This window comes from Schistocerca serialis, chromosome 3, assembly GCF_023864345.2.
Source record: "Schistocerca serialis cubense isolate TAMUIC-IGC-003099 chromosome 3, iqSchSeri2.2, whole genome shotgun sequence".
Taxonomy (NCBI): domain Eukaryota; kingdom Metazoa; phylum Arthropoda; class Insecta; order Orthoptera; family Acrididae; genus Schistocerca; species Schistocerca serialis.
In genome coordinates, this window is record NC_064640.1 from 405,763,289 (window position 1) to 405,786,716 (window position 23,428).

At 41.6% G+C, this 23,428-nt stretch overlaps 1 protein-coding gene across 5 annotated transcripts in view; it reads right to left on the bottom strand.

Moving 5' to 3' along the window:
* LOC126470263 (E3 ubiquitin-protein ligase RNF12-like) overlaps positions 1-23,428 on the bottom strand; it is a 72,934-nt gene that overhangs the window by 11,977 nt on the left and 37,529 nt on the right. For 3 of the 5 annotated variants that reach the window (XM_050097997.1, XM_050097998.1, XM_050097999.1), the window contains one exon: positions 5,709-5,791. The gene's annotated coding sequence lies outside the window, so the exon portion shown is untranslated. Of the gene's footprint in view, positions 1-5,679; positions 5,792-23,428 lie in introns of all 5 variants that reach the window. The other 2 variants (XM_050098001.1, XM_050098000.1) reach the window with 1 other exon arrangement.

Here is a 23,428-nt window from a genome sequence, read left to right on the forward strand (position 1 = left end):
ACAGAATTACAATGTCATCGGTGAACCTTAAAGTTTTTATTTCTTCTCCATGGATTTTAATACCTACTCCGAATTTTTCTTTTGTTTCCTTTACTGCTTGCACAATATAAAGATTGAATAACATCGGGGAGAGGCCACAATTCTGTCTCACTTCCCTCCCAACCGCTGCTTCCCTTTCTTGTCCCTAGACTCTTATAACTACCATCTGGTTTCTGTACAAATTGTAAATAGCCTTTCGTTCCCTGTATTTTAACTCTGCCACCTTTAGAATTTGAAAGAGTATTCCAGTCAACATTGTCAAAAGCTTTCTCTAAGTCTACAAATGCTAGAAATGTAGGTTTGCCTTTCCTTAATCTTTCTTCTAAGATAAGTCGTAAGGTCACTATTGCCTCACGTGTTCCAATATTTCTACGGAATCCAAACTGATCTTCCCCGAGGTCGGCTTCTACTAGTTTTTCCATTCGTCTGTAAAGAATTCGTGTTAGTATTTTGAAACTGTGACTTATTAAACTGATAGTTTGGTAATTTTCACATCTGTCAACACCTGCTTTCTTTGGGATTGGAATTATTATATTCTTCTTGAAGTCTGATGGCATTTCGCCTGCTCATATATCTTGCTCACCAGATGGTAGAGTTTTGTCAGGACTGGCTCTCCCACGGCAAATGCCTGATATTGGGGCTGTAGAGATCACCTAGCTCATCAATAAACAACTTTTTAAAAGAATTAGAAGTATTTTTAGATAAGGTAATACGTGAATTCCATTATATAGTTGTAGTGGGGGATCTAAATATTGATACATTAAAAGACTGTTGCCACACAAGAAGTTTCTGTTATCTGATCAATGCCTACAATCTCCAGTTAGGTGTACAAAGCCCAACAAGATGTTGCCAGACCTCACAAACACTGACGTTATCACGCAATTACTAATATTCCTCAGGGCAGACAAACAGAGCAAGTAATAAACGCTGCTATCTCAGACCTTTATGGACAAGTACTTGAAATACAAGGAATAAATGTTAACTGAGTAGAACTACTACTAGAATCTATACAGCTAAAAAAGCAGACTACATACATTAGTAAAGGGGCAAGATTGGAAGGAAAAACATTCCATACATAATGTTAATGAGAGCATTTTTGCTTGAAACTATGCTAGTATAATAATTGCTTGCCCCATTGTATCCAGGAGACTAAATAAGGGAATTACTAAGCATTGGATCACCTCAGGTATAAAATCAATGGAGAATCTAAAAATGGCATACAAAAATTGCCAGATAAACAAAGCTACAGCTAACATTGACACATATAACGAAAAGAGGAGAGCCTACAGTAGAATTAACAGAGGAACTAAAATTAAATTTTACCAGAATGAAATTTCAACATCTAAAAACATTTTGAAGATGGTATGGTCTCACAATTTTAGAGAAAGATGCTAAGGAATGTAGGGATCCAAATGATATCAGCAATATTTTTGATCAACATCAAGTTGGAGTACTGGAAAATTTATAACGCTTTACAATAGTTCCTAAACGCCAAGCAATATGTATAAGATATCCAATATTGCAGAATGTTTTTTCCAATGGCAACAAGTTAACCAGAGATAGCAAAAATAAGACACACTCTTAAAGTCCAAAAACACAGAATGTCTTCATTGGATACCTACCTGGGTAGTGAAGTACTGTTCTCAGTGGTTAGTGAGATATCTGACAGATTTAATAAACTCAGCCACATAAAATGGGATATTTCCTAAATATCTGAAAAAGATTAGGGTTGTGCCCATTTATAAGGGTGGTGGTGATGAAAATCCTGCAAACTACAGGCCAATTACTATCACAGCTGTCTTATCTCAAATTGTGGAAACAGCCTTGAAAGACAGAATATTAAATTTTATAGAGAACAACATACTAAATGAGGTACAGCTTGGTTCAGAAAATGTAGCTCTACCACCACAGGCACAGTTAACTTTGTAGCTGATGTTACTGGAGCGTTAGATCAACAAAGAAAAGTCTGTGGTATTTTCCTTGACCTCTCAAAGGCATTTGATTGTGTGTGTGTCACTGCAAACTAATTTAGGGGTAAGGCAGCTGATATATCAATTATAGAAGTAATACATAAAACAAGGGGCACTATTGTAAACATACACTAATTTTCAGGTAGCTAAGTATAGTGTACCTCAGGGGATCAGTGTTGGGCCCCCCTTTCCATTCTGTACGTAAATGATATGACACCAGCAGTATGTGACAATGTAATAATGTTTGCAGATGACTCTTCACTCAGAGTAAAAAGTGACCTGGTAAAAGAACTGGAATCCAGTGCTCTTGCAGATACGAGTAAGGCTTACAAATATTTCAGTGAAAACAACATGTTAGTAAATGCGAATGAGTTAACATATGAAAAACTACAAGTGAATAAAACTTCACAGACTGACAGTATTTCCCTTGAACTGTGTAATGCAGTTATCAAAGAAGTAAGGAATTATAAATTCTTGGATGTCATCGTTGATAAGCATTTGACATGTGAGGGTCATATAAGCAAAGTACACTCAAAATTATGCACTAACATATTCTTAATGAGAAAGATGTCTAGGACAGTATACACAGACTATTAACAAGGCACTATGGTTTAGTCTACCCTCACTTATACTGCATTTTAGTCTGGGGAAATGTTGCACATATGCATATCTGTAGGGTAGGCAAAGCTTCAAAAGAAGGCTGCTGGATGCATTGCAGATCTGACCCCAAGACAATCCTGCAGAAATAAATTCAGGAAACTATATACACCGAAGAGCCAAAGAAACTGGTACCCCTGCCTAACCTCGTGTAGGGCCCCTGTGAGCGCACAGAAGTGTTGCAACACGACATGGCATGGACTCAACTAATGTCTGAAGTAGTGCTGGAAGTAATTAACACTATGAATCCTGCAGGCCTGTCCATAAATCTGTAAGAGTACGAGGGGGTGGAGATCTCTTCTAAACAGCAAGCGGCAAGGCATCTGTAATGTGCTCAATAATGTTCATGTCTGGGGAGTCTGGTGGCCAGTGGAAGTGTTTAAACTCGGAAGAATGTCCCTGGAGCCACTCTACAGCAATTCTGGATGTGTGGGGTATCACACTGCTCTGCTGCAATTGCCAAAGTCTGTTGGAATGCACAATGGACAAGAATAGATGCAGGTGATCAGACAGGATGCTTATGTACATACCACATGTCAGAGTTTTATCTAAACGTATCAAGGGTCACATATCACTCCAACTGCACATGCCCCACACCATTATAGAGCCTCCAACTGCACATGCCCCACACCATTATAGAGCCTCCACCAGCTTGAACAGTCCCCTGCTCACATGCAGAGTCCACGCATTCATGAGGTTGTCTCCATACCCGTACGTATCCATCTGCCTGATACAATTTGAAGCAAGACGTCCGACCAGGCAATGTGATTTAAAAATCACCCAATAGCAAACAGAGACAAGTGGTCTGGCAGTGAACCAACGTCATGTTACCAGAAGTCCCTGTATGAGTTTCACCCCTGTGAATGCACATGTGTTTGCAAACCCAGCAGCAGCTGCTGACAGCCTGCCATGGACATAGCTAGTTTGGACAGGGAATTGTTCATTGAAGGGGTGAAGAACCATCCTGACATAAGACACACATTTATTAAGGAGTATTGTGATAGTATTAACAAAAGAGCCGCATGGTTTCAAGTGTGTGTAAAATTTTGTGAGGGTTTTGCTGCAAAACCGAATCAGGAAAGAAATTATGTAGGTAAATGTCACCATTTAACTATTTAATGTTCTGGAGGTGGCATTATTGCCTGAATGTTCATACTTAATACTTGAAATAGCACTAAGCAGCATATGCTTTGCCCCCTAGTGAGTGACCTTTCATCAGAACAAACCGATCTTCAGTCAACAACAACAGATTAAAATCAATTCTGTTATATCAGCTGATTCTATGTAATCAACGCTTTATTGTAATGCATTCAGAAAATATGTAATTGCACACATTTCAATAGATATAAACTGAATAGTCTTCCATACTTGGGAATAAACTGAATCAGTGTTCGCCACAGATTGTTATTGACCAGATTTTGATTTATTTGTCTTGCCACAGTATTTTACCAGCATTTCCTATAAAATCATCAGTGAAAACATTCCTTCTACTGTTCAGTCAACTTCCTCCTTGGGCTGATGTGCTTTCATTTTCCAGATCACATAGCCCCTACATACTTTAAGTGTGTTCAAAGTGAAAACATCTCTGGAACAGCAGTTCTAGTAAAAGACACAGCAACATAATGCAATTCTAACAGTAACATTAAGCTCAAAATTGATATGTCTGTGAAATATTCTCTATTTATTCCTTAGAATTCGAGATGTGCAATTCACATATCTCCGGGTACAACTTAAACAACAATTACAGCTCAATTTTTTTGTAGGAGTGGACAGTTCCAGTACATGTTCTCATGACAAAAATAGACTTCTCTAATAAAAAGAAAGGCACAGGAGGTTCAGTAGTTTCTAGTAGTGGTTGTCCTTCTGGTTGGCTTGCTTGGCCATTTCCAATCATTTTATACATCTTACAGTTTCAAATATACTGGTATCAGATTCTGTACCATGAGATCCAACTTCCACAAATAATTGGCACCTGCAACCACAAACAAGACTAGAGAAAGGAATTTATTTTAGTTCAAGAATTGAGAATCACTGAAATCTCAATTAACTGGTTTCGTGTTTTTGTCATCCAAGGTGCCTAAGTAGATGGGGAAGTTTGCATCCTTTTCAAATTCCCTAGCATTTTTCAACCATGTTTCCTCTGTGAGTTTTGGTCTGCACCCTTTGTGCAAAACTTCCCACACAGCTTTACAAATACAAACTTTCCTTACTGTTCTACACAGTGCTGGGTGGCCGACTCTGTATTGGTAGTACATACCAGAGTCCAGCCACTACCCAGATATCTGAAAAATAAATTACTACTAATGCTTTCCAGTTAATTCATCAAGTGACTGCATATTGATTCAAAAATAAAAAATTTACTTTCATCTTCTCTTAAATCTATAAACAGTGTCATGAATGCTTCGAGCAGCTGCGAACTAACCACTTAGCGAGTCCAAAACCTGTTGTGTTTCTTATACGTTAAATAAACAAACATTGTCCTGTTTCCTTCTGCCTAGGTGCATACTGACTGGCTTCGAACCTAGTAATGCTGCGCAGTTATTGCTACAATGCTGCCTCATGTGCACTGAAACAGTTTACGATATCGTGATCTTGCTGTGAGCTGTGCACAGCTGTTATGCGCTCATGTGCTTTGAGCCTAGGTAAGGTATATGGTGCAAGTGGCTTACGGCTTTGAGTAGCTTTCTATCTATTCTGTCTGGGTCGAGAAAGACCTGGCATTGTAGAACATTTCCTGGCATTTCACGTTATTGACCAAAGATTAAATGCTTAAAGTTTAGATTTGGAAACACAAAACTCATTAAGCATCCAACACAGCAAACATACACTGCATTTAAGTTTCTGTCCAGTATGATTTGTTGTGTTAAAGTTTCGTGAAGTGTGGCATCGGCAAATAAATATGCTACTTATAGATCTTATCATGAAGTTGGCTTTTGGAGATATTTAGTAGTTGGTTATGAAATAGAGATACAGTATGTAAACTTTTGGCAAGATTGTGATATTCGGCCCTCACCTGAAATCTTGGTTGTGGTGGCGACTTACCTGTAGTGTAGTCCAAAGAGTAGGTTAGTTCAGGACACAGTAAATATAGCAGCCTTCCCCAGCACGGATACCACAAGCCGCACCTGCAAATACAATATATTGAACTTTATTTCATTTATTTAAAGTAAAGAAAAAACTGCAAATAAGAAGTTTCCACTTGAGGACTCAACCCCACGACCCTCTGATTACCATTCTGTACTCATTCCACTTCAACCACTGCAGCTAAACTATGCTAACACAAATAGTAGATGGTCTCACCCAGCCTGCACCAAAACATGATATTTTCTCTGAACACTTGGCCACCTGAAGCTCCGACTTCTGTCACTCATTTCTGCCAAGTCCTGCATATACCATACATTTGGACGAAACTGGTGATGGCAAGTAGCCGCCCCCTCATAATATTTGGATATGGGAGGGCAGAATTTGTATTTTCAATGCACCTAAAAGTGCACATCTACACAAAGGTCACTTTTACACGTTATTATTGTTTTTATTAGAACATTTAGAATATTTATGGGGATTGAATAATTGTTTTAAGCGGTATTTTGGTGGTTTCTGTGACTCGCTAGCAATGCCCCTATCCTAACCATGCTGTACAATGCACCACCTAATGACAAGCACAGCTGAAACTGTAGCCCTTGTCAGAATCATCTAATGAATTGGGCGCCGACCAAAGTATCTACAACTACATAGATACTCCGCAATCCACTGCATGGCGCACGGTGGAGGGTGCCCCACACCACTACTGGTAATTTATTTTCCTGTTCAACTCGCAAATAGAATGAGAGAGAAATGACTATCCATCCATATGCTGCCATATTAGCCCTAATTTCTCTTATCTTCATGGTCCTTATGTACAATGTATGTTCAAAGCAATAGAATTGTTCTGCAGTCAGTTTCAAATGCCAGGTCTCTAAATTTCCTCAATAGTGTTCCTCTAAAAGAATGTTGTCTTCGCCCTAGGTATTCCCATTTGAGTTCCTAAAGCATGTCAGTAGCACTTGCATGTTGTTTGAACCTACCAGTAACAAATCTCACAGCCCGCCTCTGAATTGCTTTAATGTTTTCCTTTAATCACACCTGGCATGGATCCCAAACACTCGAGCATTATTCAAGAATAGGTTGCGCTAGCACCCTACATGCAGTCTAATTTGGAGATGATTCACACTTCTCTATCCCAATAAACCACAGTCAGCCATTTACCTTCCCTACCACAATCCTCACACACTCCTTCCATTTCATATCACTTTGCAATATTATGTGCAGATGTTTAAACAGCGTGACAGTGTCAAGCAGAACACTACTAATTGTTTACGGGTTTGTTTTTCCTACTCATCTGATCAACTTACATTTTTCTACATTCAAAGCTCGCCCCCATTCACCGCACCAACTAGAAATTTTTTCTAAACCATATTGTATCACCCTACAGTCACTGAACTTTGACACCTTATCAGTAAACTGCAGCAGACTGCTGCCCACCCTGTATGCCAAATCATTTATCTATGCAGGGTGTTACAAAAAGGTACGGCCAAACTTTCAGGAAACATTCCTCACACACAAAGAAAAAAAATATGTTATGTGCACATGTGTCCGGAAACGCTTACTTTCCATGTTAGAGCTCATTTTATTACTTCTCTTCAAATCACATTAATCATGGAATGGAAAGACACAGCAACAGAACGTACCAGCGTGACTTCAAACACTTTGTTACAGGAAATGTTCAAAATGTCCTCCGTTAGCGAGAATACATGCATCCACCCTCCATTGCATGGAATCCCCCATGCGCTGATGCAGCCCTGGAGAATGGCGTATTGTATCACAGCCGTCCACAATACAAGCACGAAGAGTCTCTACATTTGGTACCAGGGTTGCATAGACAAGAGCTTTCAAATGCCCCCATAAATGAAAGTCAAGATGGTTGAGGTTAGGAGAGCGTGGAGGCCATGGAATTGGTCCGCCTCTACCAATCCATCGGTCACCGAATCTGTTGTTGAGAAGCGTACGAACACTTCGACTGAAATGTGCAGGAGCTCCATCGTGCGTGAACCCCATGTTGTGTCGTACTTGTAAAGGCACATGTTCTAGCAGCACAGGTAGAGTATCCCGTATGATGATATGATAACGTGCTCCATTGAGCGTAGGTGGAAGAACATGGGGCCCAATCAAGACATCACCAACAATGCCTGCCCAAACGTTCACAGAAAATCTGTGTTGATGACGTGATTGCACAATTGTGTGCGGATTCTCTCAGGCCACACATATTGATTGTGAAAATTTACAATTTGATCACGTTGGATTGGTTGGTTGGTTGGTTGTTTCGGGGAAGGAGACCAGACGGCGAAGTCATCGGTCTCATCGGATTAGGGAAGGACGGGGAAGGAAGTCGGCCATGCCCTTTGAAAGGAACCATCCCGGCATTTGCCTGGAGCGATTTAGGGAAATCACGGAAAACCTAAATCAGGATGGCCGGACGCGGGATTGAACCGTCGTCCTCCCGAATGCCAGTCCAGTGTATAACCACTGCGCCACCTCGCTCGGTGATCACATTGGAATGAAGCCTCATTCGTAAAGAGAACATTTGCACTGAAATGAGGATTGACACTTTGTTGGATGAACCATTCGCAGAAGTGTACCCGTGGAGGCCAATCAGCTGCTGATAGTGCCTGCACACGCTGTACATGGCACGGAAACAACTGGTTCTCCCGTAGCACTCTCCATACAGTGACATGGTCAACGTTACCTTGTACAGCAGCAACTTCTCTGACGCTGACATTAGGCTTATCGTCGACTGCATGAAGAATTGCCTCATGCATTGCAGGTGTCCTCGTCGTTCTAGGCCTTCCCCAGTCGCGAGTCATAGGCTGGAATGTTCCGTGCTCGCTAAGACACCGATCAATTCCTTCGAAAGTCTTCCTGTCGGGACACCTTCATTATGGAAATCTATGTTGATACAAACGTACCGCGCCACAGCTATTGCCCCGTGCTAATCCATACATCAAATGGGCATCTGCCAACTCAGCATTTGTAAACATTGCACTGACTGCAAAACCACATTCATGATGAACACTAACCTGCTGATGTTACGTACTGATGTGCTTGATGCTAGTACTGTAGGGCAATGGGTCACATGTCAACACAAGCACCGAAGTCAACATTACCTTCCTTCAATTGGGCCACCTGGCGGTAAATCAAGGAAGTACAGTACATACTGACAAAACTAAAATGAGCTCTAACATGGAAATTATGCGTTTCCGGACACATGTCCACATAACATCCTTTCTTTATTTGTGTGTGAGGAATGTTTCCTGAAAGTTTGACCGTACCTTTTTGTAACACCCTGTATAGAGAATAATAGCAGTCTTATCACAATCCCCTGGGGCACTCCTGACTATATGCTCATCTCTGATGAAACATTCACCATTGAGGAAAACATACTGTTTTCTATAATTTAAGAATTCTTTGAGCTATTTGCTTATCTGTGACTCTGTTCCATATTCTTCTTCAACAGCCTGCAATAGGCCACTGTCAAACCACTACAGTTCATAGTATATCATGAGAGAAAGTCACAAGCCGAGTTTCGCACGAGTGGTGCTTGCTAAAAACCATGCTGATTCATGAACATACGATCCTCAGTCTCAAGAAAATTTATTATATTTGATCTGAGAATGTGCTCGAGGAGTCTGCAGCAAATCTATGTTAGGGATATTGGCCTGTAATTTTGCGGATCCATTTTTTGCCCTTCTTATATACAGGAGTCATCCGCTCTTTTTTCCAGTCATTTGGGACTTCATGTTGGGTTAGAGATTCATGATAAATGCAAGCTAGATAAAACTGAATTGAAAAATTGAATTGGGATTCCGTTCATACCCGACGACTTATTTGCTTTCAACTCTTTCAGTTGTTTCTCCCTGTCAGGGTTGCTTATTACTTTGTCATAAGTTCTATGGTCAAATGACAGTATATTTGTATGATTCTCCTGTTTGAATGATTTCTTAAATGTGATATTTAAAATTTTGGCTTTAGTTTTGCTATCTTCAACTGCCACACCAGACTGGTCAACAAGTGACTGGATGGAAGCATTTGACCTTCTTAGCAAATTGACATAGGAGCAGAATTTTCTCGGGCTCTCTGTCAGATCTTTTGCTAAGGTATGATGATGGTAGTTGTATGCCTTGTGCATAGATTTGTTCCACAGAAGCACAAATCTCTACTAACCTTTGCTTGTTGTCATTTGCATATTCTCTTTTGAACCAAGAGTATAACAGCCTCTACTTCCGCAGAATTTTCCTAATTTCATTATTAAATTATGGTGGGTCTTTTCCATCCTTGTTTACTTTGGCCTTCAGTGCTGTTGCACCATACAGCCATGCCACTATTTATCAAAAATTCTAATAACAAAAGACACAGTCTGGCAACTAGGAAAAATTTACCTGCAGCACCATGAGACACTACCTGTGGAAGATTGCTAGTGTTCACTTCGCCTCTGACCTGGCTGGATGGAAGTGCATCAACATGGGTTTCTCTACATTTCATACGTGTAATTATTGTACATGTATGTATTATCTTCTACAAAAAATTAGTATCAGGATGCCAATGTTTCCTTTGTGTAGTTACAAGGTAAAACCACAACTGAGAATTCCGAAATTTCATTTCAAGCCATGTAAAACAAAACTGCTTCCATTTTGCAATAGCTTGACCAGCAGATGAGAGGGCTATAAACTTCAGCAGCAGTGGGCCACTGCTACTTTTTGTTCTATTGGTGGATCAGGATTCTGGAATACAAGCTAGTACCAAATGATTGACACGTGGTTCCACAGAGAAGCTACACTGACGATGAACAGTCTTGCATATAGGTTTGGGGGCAGTTTTCTTCTACAGATCCCACTTGGAGAGTACCAAGGTTTCAGGAGCAGTATCACATGAAGGACAATTGGCGGGAAAAATTATTTTTGGAGCAGCAACATGGCTCCTTGCTTCGCAGTACAAAGAGATCTTGCACTGTTTAAAATCCATGCAAAGCAAGTACAGAAGATCCACTGCAACCAGACAGCTACAGTCTCAACAAAAGTCACTAATTCTGCAACTGTATGAGCAGCAGAAAGGGTTGCCCTGGGTTTAAGTGTGACTGTCTCAGGGAGGAAGACTCTGCCTTATGCAGGTTGGCAGCATCACGTAAGTACTACTATAGTGAAATTTCTTTGTAGAAACAGCTCTGCACGCTGCAGGCAAGAGCATCTGCCAAAACAACAGATTGAATTAGTCAACCTGTGCCTACTGTCAGCGATAAAGACTGGTCAGTCACTCTGTGGCACCCATGCCTTCAGCGCACTAGTGACCAGGATCAAGAACTATGTTCTCGAGAACCAACAGGAATCTAACACACATCCAAGAACAGTGAACTTCTGGTGTACTAGTACAACCTGCTTGGGAGGAAAGTGTACTAGGGTTACCACAAGTTTCCCCAAGTGAAATTCCCTGATTTCCAGACGGTTCTTACTATATTTCCCTGACAAATTTTGATATCTCAAAGGTAAGTTAAGACATAAGCTGACAATCTGTCTTTGCAGCTACGGTACAAGAAACAATAGTGCAAAAGAGGAAATATCTAAAACAACTTTCAAGCAGATTGCGTTTCCCGATGGGAGCAAAAATCTTAAGTACTAACATCAACTTCTTTTGTAATTAACTGTTTTTAAATGGAGAAAGCAAGCCAGATGATGTGTGTGTTTCATTAGGATCACTGATGTTATTTTATTCCCATAAAACGAAACACATTTGGTGACAAAAATATGCATTTGCTTGGAGTCACAAAAAAGATTTAAAATACCTTCACTGATTTAAGAAAGAACCTCAGAAAAATGTAGGCCTCTTGAAAGAAGTGTATACGGTGGGGAGGAATTGTGTAGGTGACCGCCAATAAAATTTGGTTTCACTATGTTCGTTATTGTCAATTATTACCCACTGTGTTATATCTATTACTTTACAGGTATTTTTTATTTTTCTTTCAAGAAATATATCAGTACATAGCGAATAAGCTGCCAGTGACTGACAATTTTCTTCTTATGACCCATACTTTCTAACACACAAGCCACTTTTTAAGTGCCAAAATGTACTAGAACACATAAAATGTCAATAAAACGCTATAATGTACAATGTACTTGCAGCAAGACAGTCTTAATTCCTGAAATCCGTCACCTGTTGCCTCTGACCTACTGAGGAGCAGCACAGTCCTAGGTCCATGAATAAACCATGAAAATCCCCTGCAGTATGCAACACACAAACTGATCCGGCCTGCGGGCAGAGCGGTCAGACTAGATCCATGGGCAGGGCCTGTACATTAGTGGGAACCAAATGGTTTTAGGTTGACAGGCTCGATCCATGACACATACTCACACGAACGGCCTGCAGTTTTTGCCTGTCACGGAAATCCACTTGTGTGGCCAGCTATTCACAAGCCACAGACTGCATCTTGATGAAATGAGACCACAGTGATCAATCCATGTAACAATCCATTACACAGCTCTACAAAATAAAATTTTTTTTTTCGTTGCCAGGGAAGTCTGAACGAAAATGGGATATTGTTATGATACTCATTCCGAGTATATTTGTACTTTTTCCAAATTGGCTCTGGTTTTTGAGATATAGGTTATTTGTGGAAATGAGAGTTTCATGTGGATAATATCAACTGCAGGGTCCATATATGGTGTAATGTATTTGCTACCTGTTTTTTAATTAGTGATTTTGTACTATCTTTATTAAACAATTGTGCTCAGGGAGTGCATCTGTGTGGTTGAGGATTACATCATGCAAACATCACACTGTCAGCATGTGTTCAGTCCTGTTGTGCGGTGCATGTGTTGAAGATATTGAGGGTTGTGCAGATTTGAATTCGGCGGTACTCGACATTCATTTGTTGGCCGAGGTAATCCCCGCAACGGCCGATAGGTAGCGTTCAGTGTAAACAAGAAAAATGGCGATGGTCGAAAGTCACACACATGTGCAGTGCAGCTTCAAGGAGATAGAACCTTTTCATCGTGACGTAGCAAATAAGAGGTGAGTATTCATTTCACACAAATTAATTAATGATGTTTGTTGGATGTGATTGACATGCAAATACAAGAAAGTTCTGCATAATATGTAGTATTTGTGCAATTTTGTTTTAGGAAAACATGAGTTCTTCACGCCGTCTTTGCGTGAACCACCCAGATGAGTTCTGCTACATTTGTGGTGAATACGTTCTTCGAAAGAACAGGAAGAATATCACTCCTTTTGTGAAGGAAGCGTATCTGGCATATTTTGGAATTAAACTTGGAGATCAAGACAAGGCGTGGGCACCCCCATAAAGTTTGTAAATGCTGTGTGGAGTGCTTACGGCAGTGGACAAAATGAAAAAGGAAAAGCTTAAACTTCGGAGTGCCTATGGTATGGCGAGAGCAGAAGAACCATACAGATGATTGCTATTTTTGCATTGTTAATGTGAAAGGTTTTAATAGGTTCAAAAAACGAAAGTGGGAATATCCCGATTTGGAGTCAGCAAGAAGACCGGTGGTGCACAGCAACGATGTTCCTGTACCAACCTTCACAACATTACCCACGCTAACATCATCAGATGACGATGTGCACGGTGAGGAATGTACAAGTAGTGGTTCGGAATACGAAGGACGTGAGACACAACCCCAGCAGTTCGACCAGAAGGAGCTCAGTGACTTGATACGAGAACACAATCTTTCAAAGCAAGCATCAGAACTCTTAGCATCCAGGCTTAAGGAAAAGAACTGTCTTCATCCAAGTGTTAAAATAACAGCTTACCGGACGAGAGAAGAAAACCTTCTTCCATACTTCAACCAAGAAGAGGTTATAGTGTATTGCAGCAATATACCTGGACTTTTACTTGAATTGGGGCTGCCGGAATATAGACCAGAGGACTGGCGTCTCTTCATAGACAGTTCCACTAGAAGTTTAAAATGTGTTCTCCTACACAATGGCAATTGTTACGCATCTATTGCAATTGCCCACTCAACAAAACTTTGTGAAGCATATGCTAACATCAAGATGGTTCTGCAGAAAATTCAGTATATGCAGCACCAGTGGCTGATTTGTGTTGATTTGAAAATGGTGAACTTCTTGCTTGGACAACAAAGTGGATACACAAAGCACCCATGTTTTATCTGCATGTGGGATAGTAGGGCAAAGCACGAACATTGGAAGCAGAAAACATGGCCTCCAAGGGAACATATGGCTGTTGGTGAAGCAAACATCATTAATGAACCTCTGGTTAGTAGGGACAAGATTGTTCTTCCACCATTACATATTAAGTTAGGACTAATGAAGCAATTCACCAAAGCTTTAGACAGAAATGGTAATTGCTTCACATACATCTGCAATACGTTCCCTGGACTCAGTAGTGAAAAACTTAAGGCAGGAATATTTGATGGTCCTCAAATTCGCAGGCTCATCAACGATACCAATTTTACAAGTGTCATGACTGTCACTGAAGCATCGGCCTGGAACAGTTTTGTCGCTGTTGTAAAATGTTTTTTGGGCAATCATAAAGCTCCCAATTACGAGGAACTGGTCAAAAACATGCTCACTAACTTTCAAAACTTAGGAGCTAACATGAGCATAAAATTGCACTTCCTTCACAGCCACTTGGATCGATTTCCTCGTAATCTAGGTGATTTCAGTGAGGAACAAGGAGAGCAGTTCCATCAAGATATGAAAGGAATAGAGGAAAGATATAAAGGAAGATGGGACAGGCATATGATGGCAGATTATTGCTGGAATCTGCAACGTGACTGTCCTGAAGAGACCTATAAAAGGAAAGCGTGCAGGAAGCGGTTCGTCATGGACGGAAAATGATATACTTATAGAGAAACTTTTCAATTATGTTTTATACGTGGACAAATGCCTATCAGGTTTTCATAGAAGCTATTTATAAAGATTATTTTCTTTTTTCATTGTAGTTTGTAGCGCTCGAGTTCAGTATTAGCAATTTTTTCTAATTTTTTGAATAAATCATGCATTATCTCAAAAACTAGAGCCAAACTGCATAAATGGTTGCTATATTCGTCCTCAGCACCACTAACCCATCCTAAAGCCACTCAAATATCCTTGGCAAGAAAATGAGAGTTGACCAATGTTATTATTGATTCCCACAGTGATCAATCCATGCATACTCTGAGAATCAATAATAATGAGAATAGGTAGCAACTCACCATAAAGATGATTGCTGAACCGCAGACAGGCACATAGAAAAGATAACCACACTCTCACAACCAAGTCATAGCTTTTGTCAGAAAGTGAGACGACGACACACATTCACCCACACACAACCTACGCACACACGGCCGCCGTCTACAGTCTCAGAATCAGATCCAAACAAACCACTTCTCATGCCTCCCTGCCTCTCATTGGCAGCTGCTAGGCTAGCAGCAACAAGTGGTGGCCACACTAACTGCAAGCTGAGGGGAGTGGAAGGAAGGGGAGAAGCAGTAGTAATGAGAAAATAGGGAATCGGCACACGTACTCAGCTGAACCCAGCCAGTGACGATGCAAGACACCTCAGCAAACAAACCATTTCATCTACCGAGACAAAAACAGATTTTTCCAAATTTCCCTGATATTTCCTTGACATGTTTGAAATTCCCTGACTTCAAGAAAATGTGGCAACCCTATGTACATTTCAGTTATGCAGCAAGTTGTACATATTCAAGTTTTCAGGTCTGTGATGTGTATGTGCGCTCTTCATTAAAATAACCTTGTAATTGTTGTTTTGGGGAGTCAAGTAGAGGCCAGCCACCAGCCAATTCTAGATCTTTCTTGAATGTCATGTACTTATGGCCTAACTTGTTTTGCAGATACAGTACATATATTGCTGCCATGTCAAGTATGGCTTAATGCAAGCCAGTAACACTTGTCACCCAGCACTACATTCCAAAGTTATTTTACTGGAGCTGCGGCATGCCTGCATGAATCTTGTGTGATTCCATGTCATCTGCCACACCTCTAAAGCCATAAATTGCTGCAAAAGTCGTCTTTGGACAGTTCACAAAGTAAGAAACACTATTATGCCACATATAAAAGAAAATACCCTTGAATTTGTAGAAAGAGACAAGACTGGAACATTTGAAGATATTTATGATAAAAAAAAATACATGACCATAAATGTTTGATTCAGACTTGGAACGGCAGTCATTTAAAAAATCTAAACATTAGCCGTATTAACAGTCACTTGTGATAAATTGTTACGCAAGTACCAGACAGTGAAATTATGCTATTCTTTCCGATACACCCTCTGTGACAGTTTCTTACAGTGCAAGCTACACACTGCAGCGATCGTGCAACAAACGAATCATCTTTGCGTGCATTCTGTACAAACTTATTAGCGAGACAGGGACAATTACTGTGTGAACTGCTTTATAGACTGTAGTTCTCCAGGCACACACACCCTCAGACTTACGTGATTCTGAGATAGTTTTTTTTTAATTTGGAAAAGTGGCACAACTTCATTTTTGAGAAGTGGAGAATTGTATGCAATGATCAATTTTAGTGATGTCATGTCTCAACTAAGGCCCACATCCCTCTTGTCACTTCAATGTATCATGGCATTAGCACCTTAACTTACAACCCCCTTCCAACTGCTCCATTATTTCTGGACAGTGCCATTACAGTTGTTAATTTCAAATTAACAACTTTATCCACATTACTGTCAACATTTGATTATGGGCATAAAGCTGCAGTCCAAGGCATAATTCTGTGCCTAACATTTCATCTTCCAATGCTTGAGACATCATCAGAGGCAGTTAGAAGCAGTTAGTCTCAAACAAGCTGAGCATGCCAAACTGTTTCTATGTATCCACCCAACGGTCTGTTAGTGACATCAGACTGCTGCCTAAGATTGCGCAGTCACAGAGACGTATGCTATGGAGCTTTTAGTGGGGAAGCATTGAAGCTGTTTATTATATTTAGCAGTAAGGTTCACAACTTGCCTAATTTCAATCCTCCTCCATTTCTGTTAAAATTTTTTCTGTGCTTTTGAATTTCTAAGCCCTCTCTGTACATCCTAGCATAGTACATAGTAGCTCTTCTAAAAAACCACTATCAGACAAACAAATCTGGTGATTTCTCATTCCTAGTTCATGATCTGCTACAGCTGATTTATCCATCTTGCTCAGTCAACAATTGCTCGTGTTCCTTAAGGCGGGTGTTAATGCTTCTTTTTGTAGTTCCTATAAACACTTGGCCACAAATGCAATTGGCGGGCATAGGTCCTTTGCAGTGTTCAAATACTCGCGTACCTTTCTCGTTGGCTTAAACACTTTGCCAAACCGTGTTTTCTGAGTACTTTGCTGATAGTTTTTACAAAGGAAGGAAAACTTTCCCTTTAATTGTATCTTTTTCATTCAAAGCTCTAGACCTTTTGGAATGTAGTACCCTATTTACCTCTGTGTTGCGGTACCCTCTCTTCTGAAGGCTGTTCTTAAATGATCGAGTTCATCCTCCAAGTACAATGGTTCACAGATTCTTCTAGCCCAGCCCACTAATATTTTGACCACTCCTCTTTTCTGCTTGGGTTGGAGATTGGAATTTTTGTGAAGGTATATCTGCGTCAGTGGGTTTTCTGTAGACTTTATGCCCTAAATTTCCGTCGGGTTTTCTAATTGCCTGTACATCCAAAAAAGAAATTTGATTGTCTTTCTCTTCTTCCATTGTGATATTTATATTATAATTAATATTATTCAGAGAATCTAGAAATTCAGAGTGTTATTTGTCTCCACAAGGCCATATAATGAAAGAACTCTGTGAAATTCTAAATTTTCCGAATAATAATTGTGGCTGCAAGTACCTTAAAGCCACTTTTACATGATCAACTTTCTCTCAGTTGATTGTTTCATTCCTGTACCGAGCCCCATCTCTTTCTAGTGCTTGTTTTTGTTTACGTGCCAGCACCACAATTAAGAGAGATGTGACAGCTGTCTGCTCTGAAGTTTGGCATGTTATCGCTGAAAATATGTTATGAGGGACTATTCTTTTTTTTAAAAAAAAATCTGAATATGGTAACAAAATGTAGGAACAAACAATGATTGAGTGTTTACTACTGCCCAAAGCAGAATTCCTAGTGGCAATTCTTGGCAAAGGTCAAGTGGTAAATTCCTTACACTCCTGAGAACTGAAAGATAGGAAAGTGTCATTCAAACATTTCAGAACATTTACTTGCTAGAGAAAATATGTACTTGTAGACCAATCACACAATATCTAGAACACAGTAAACCACCTTTTTACTTTATCCACTGTGTCTTATTTTTTTTTTCTAAGTACCAAATAACACCAAATATATATATATATATATATATATATATATATATATATATATATATATAAAAAACAAAGATGAGGTGACTTACCGAACAAAAGCGCTGGCAGGTCGATAGACACACAAACAAACACAAACATACACACAAAATTCAAGCTTTCGCAACAAACTGTTGCCTCATCAGGAAAGAGGGAAGGAGAGGGGAAGACGAAAGGAAGTGGGTTTTAAAGGAGAGGGTAAGGAGTCATTCCAATCCCGGGAGCGGAAAGACTTACCTTAGGGGGAAAAAAGGACAGGTATACACTCGCACACACGCACATATCCATCCACACATACAGACACAAGCAGACATATTTAAAGACAAAGAGTTTGGGCAGAGATGTCAGTCGAGGCAGAAGTGTAGAGGCAAAGAAGTTGTTGAAAGACAGGTGAGGTATGAGTGGCGGCAACTTGAAATTAGCGGAGATTGAGGCCTGGCGGATGACGAGAAGAGAGGATATACTGAAGGGCAAGTTCCCATCTCCGGAGTTCAGATAGGTTGGTGTTGGTGGGAAGTATCCAGATAACCCGGACGGTGTAACACTGTGCCAAGATGTGCTGGCCGTGCACCAAGGCATGTTTAGCCACAGGGTGATCCTGATTACCAACAAACACTGTCTGCCTGTGTCCACTCATGCGAATGGACAGTTTGTTGCTGGTCATTCCCACATAGAATGCGTCACAGTGTAGGCAGGTCAGTTGGTAAATCACGTGGGTGCTTTCACACGTGGCTCTGCCTTTGATCGTGTACACCTTCCGGGTTACAGGACTGGAGTAGGTGGTGGTGGGAGGGTGCATGGGACAGGTTTTGCATCGGGGGCGGTTACAAGGATAGGAGCCAGAGGGTAGGGAAGGTGGTTTGGGGATTTCATAGGGATGAACTAACAGGTTACGAAGGTTAGGTGGACGGCGGAAAGACACTCTTGGCGGAGTGGGGAGGATTTCATGAAGGATGGATCTCATTTCAGGGCAGGATTTGAGGAAGTCGTATCCCTGCTGGAGAGCCACATTCAGAGTCTGGTCCAGTCCCGGAAAGTATCCTGTCACAAGTGGGGCACTTTTGTGGTTCTTCTGTGGGGGATTCTGGGTTTGAGGGGACGAGGAAGTGGCTCTGGTTATTTGCTTCTGTACCAGGTCGGGAGGGTAGTTGCGGGATGCAAAAGCTGTTTTCAGGTTGTTGGTGTAAGGATTCAGGGATTCCGGACTGGAGCAGATTCGTTTGCCACGAAGACCTAGGCTGTAGGGAAGGGACCGTTTGATGTGGAATGGGTGGCAGCTGTCACCGACACCCCGCACCCCTACCTTCTACCTTCTTCCTAAAATCCACAAACCCAATCATCCCGGCCGCCCCATTGTAGCTGGTTACCAAGCCCCCACAGAACGTATCTCTGCCTACGTAGATCAACACCTTCAACCCTTTACATGCAGTCTCCCATCCTTCATCAAGGACACCAACCACTTCCTTGAACGCCTGGAATCCTTACCCAATCTGTTACCTCCGGAAACCATCCTTGTAACCATTGATGCCACGTCCTTATACACAAATATTCCGCACGTCCAGGGCCTCGCTGCGATGGAGCATTTCCTTTCACGCCGATCGCCTGCCACCCTACCTAAAACCTCTTTCCTCATCACCTTAGCCAGCTTCATCCTGACCCACAACTTCTTCACTTTTGAAGGCCAGACATACCAACAATTAAAGGGAACAGCCATGGGTACCAGGATGGCCCCCTCGTACGCCAACCTATTCATGGGTCGCTTAGAGGAAGCCTTCTTGGTTACCCAAGTCTGCCAACCCAAAGTTTGGTACAGATTTATTGATGACATCTTCATGATCTGGACTCACAGTGAAGAAGAACTCCAGAATTTCCTCTCCAACCTCAACTCCTTTGGTTCCATCAGTTTCACCTGGTCCTACTCCAAATCCCATGCCACTTTCCTTGACGTTGACCTCCACCTGTCCAATGGCCAACTTCACACGTCCGTCCACATCAAACCCACCAACAAGCAACAGTACCTCCATTACGACAGCTGCCACCCATTCCACATCAAACGGTCCCTTCCCTACAGCCTAGGTCTTCGTGGCAAACGAATCTGCTCCAGTCCGGAATCCCTGAATCATTACACCAACAACCTGAAAACAGCTTTCGCATCCCGCAACTACCCTCCCGACCTGGTACAGAAGCAAATAACCAGAGCCACTTCCTCGTCCCCTCAAACCCAGAATCCCCCCACAGAAGAACCACAAAAGTGCCCCACTTGTGACAGGATACTTTCCGGGACTGGACCAGACTCTGAATGTGGCTCTCCAGCAGGGATACGACTTCCTCAAATCCTGCCCTGAAATGAGATCCATCCTTCATGAAATCCTCCCCACTACGCCAAGAGTGTCTTTCCGCCGTCCACCTAACCTTCGTAACCTGTTAGTTCATCCCTATGAAATCCCCAAACCACCTTCCCTACCCTCTGGCTCCTATCCTTGTAACCGCCCCCGATGCAAAACCTGTCCCATGCACCCTCCCACCACCACCTACTCCAGTCCTGTAACCCGGAAGGTGTACACGATCAAAGGCAGAGCCACGTGTGAAAGCACCCACGTGATTTACCAACTGACCTGCCTACACTGTGACGCATTCTATGTGGGAATGACCAGCAACAAACTGTCCATTCGCATGAATGGACACAGGCAGACAGTGTTTGTTGGTAATCAGGATCACCCTGTGGCTAAACATGCCTTGGTGCACGGCCAGCACATCTTGGCACAGTGTTACACCGTCCGGGTTATCTGGATACTTCCCACCAACACCAACCTATCTGAACTCCGGAGATGGGAACTTGCCCTTCAGTGTATCCTCTCTTCTCGTCATCCGCCAGGCCTCAATCTCCGCTAATTTCAAGTTGCCGCCACTCATACCTCACCTGTCTTTCAACAACTTCTTTGCCTCTACACTTCTGCCTCGACTGACATCTCTGCCCAAACCCTTTGTCTTTAAATATGTCTGCTTGTGTCTGTATGTGTGGATGGATATGTGCGTGTGTGCGAGTGTATACCTGTCCTTTTTTCCCCCTAAGGTAAGTCTTTCCGCTCCCGGGATTGGAATGACTCCTTACCCTCTCCTTTAAAACCCACTTCCTTTCGTCTTCCCCTCTCCTTCCCTCTTTCCTGATGAGGCAACAGTTTGTTGCGAAAGCTTGAATTTTGTGTGTATGTTTGTGTTTGTTTGTGTGTCTATCGACCTGCCAGCGCTTTTGTTCGGTAAGTCACCTCATCTTTGTTTTTATATATAATTTTTCCCACGTGGAATGTTTCCTTCCATTATAGTGATATCATATATATATATATATAGACACACACACACACACACACACACACACACACACACACACACACACAAATTAAAGCACATTTATCTATCTATGATTATTGATTAATGAATCGTCAAACATATTCACAAACACACTGAAGCAGAGGTGTATACAGCGATGGAAGGTGACGAATTATCATTACTGTTAGAATAGTGTGATGCATTTCTTGCTATTCTGTATGGAAGGGATGCTGCTGGATCAGAAGGAATAGAAGTGGAACTTCTTTTGTCTGAGAAATGGAGAATACAGTTTTGCATATCTGTGATACTACGTAATTGCTCCATGGAAATTGTGGGGTTCCTCAGGTTTTGACTTTTGGTCAATGCAGTTGGAGAGACTAAATAATAAGGTTGCTGTCATATCAGACATATGGAAGAGTGTCACAGCAAACTGTCCAAAAATGTACATTCTTTGTCCATATATTTGTGCTGACAAGCAGTAATTCCTGTCTAAGTTTACATGTCGGGTCCCTCATTTCACGACTTAAAAGTTAACAAGTATGGACAGAAATACTGAATGGTTGTCGAGAGAGATTCCAAATATATGCTAAATTCTTTCACACGTCTTGATAAATATGAAACTTGTCACAGTGGTGAACGTCTTAGAGACTTTGTAAGGAAGAAACTTTTATGTCCCAACCTACCTAAAGAAAGAAATTTTATGTGAGAGAAATACTTCGCCTCACTTTCACTAGCTTGATATCTGGAAACAAACCTGACAAGCTCAGTTGGTATAATAAACAAAATTAGAAGGGAATTGCCTGAGTACATGAAGAAATCTCACGAGAACCTATGCAAAACTGCAGCTTTCAGAAAAGGTGATATGGCCTTCACAGTATATCAAGAAAAGCCAAGAATGTTTGTAATAATTCTCCATTCCTTGCATCAAAATGTACAAACTGAAATGGACTTTAAGCCTAACAGTGACCCACAACAATGAAACTACATACAGAGTAAATAATGTTGACCAGAAGACCCCCAAGTAGTCAACAAAAGATGGTGGAAGAATGTGGCCTGTTCAAATTTCTATAATACTCTAGATTTAAAAGGCATCAATGCTTGGCTTGGTTGGTTTTTTAAAAAGAGGGGCAGGGGGTGGGGGTGGGGGCAAGGGACCAAACTATGAGGTCATCGGTGTCTTGTTCTGAAGGAAACAATGCCACAAGGGTGAGAATAAGACAATGAGACTTACAACACAAAACAGAATGAAAGGAAAAATCACAAACAACGACTGAAGGGTAACAAACACTTAACTAGACTAAAGGGGACAAGAAAACCACAAAGACGCCAGGAACAGGTGGAAGAGATTAAAACAAGAAAGCATGTTACCATGGCTGGCTGACCATGAGGATAAAAAGGAAAAGCCAGCCACTCTGCAACACATTAAAACCTTCACCCTGAAAGCACTAAGTTGGAGGACATGCAGGGACAAAGGACATGTGCTAAAACTTGGAGAAAATGATAAAACTCGCCCTCACAAATAAAATGTAAAACTGAAGCTGCTGTTGAGGCATTGTCGCCCAACACCAAAGGTAGGGTGCTGGGAAAGTTATAAGTCCGCCGCAGAGCGGCTAAAAGTGGGCAGTCCAGCAAGAGATGAATGACCATGATTTGTCAGCCACAGCTACAGCTACAGCTACACCGAGGTGGGTCCTTGCCACGGAGGAGGTAACCATGTGTCAGCCACATATGGCCAATGTGGAGCCGACCGAGAATCACAGAGTCCCTGCAAGAGGCGCGCAGTCTTCCACACATTCACAGTTTCCTTAATGGCACGCAGGTTCTTGTGTGTACGGACGTTATGCCATTCCATCTCCCAAAGCCGCAGAACTTTGCGCCATAATACTGAACGCGGGTTAGTTTCAGAGAAGCCGATCTCCATAAGCGGTTTCTGTGTAGTCTGTTTGGCCAGCCTGTCGGCAAGTTTATTGCCTGGGATTTCGAAGTGACCTGGGATCCAGACAAACACCGCTGAATGACTGGATCATTCTAGGGCATAGATG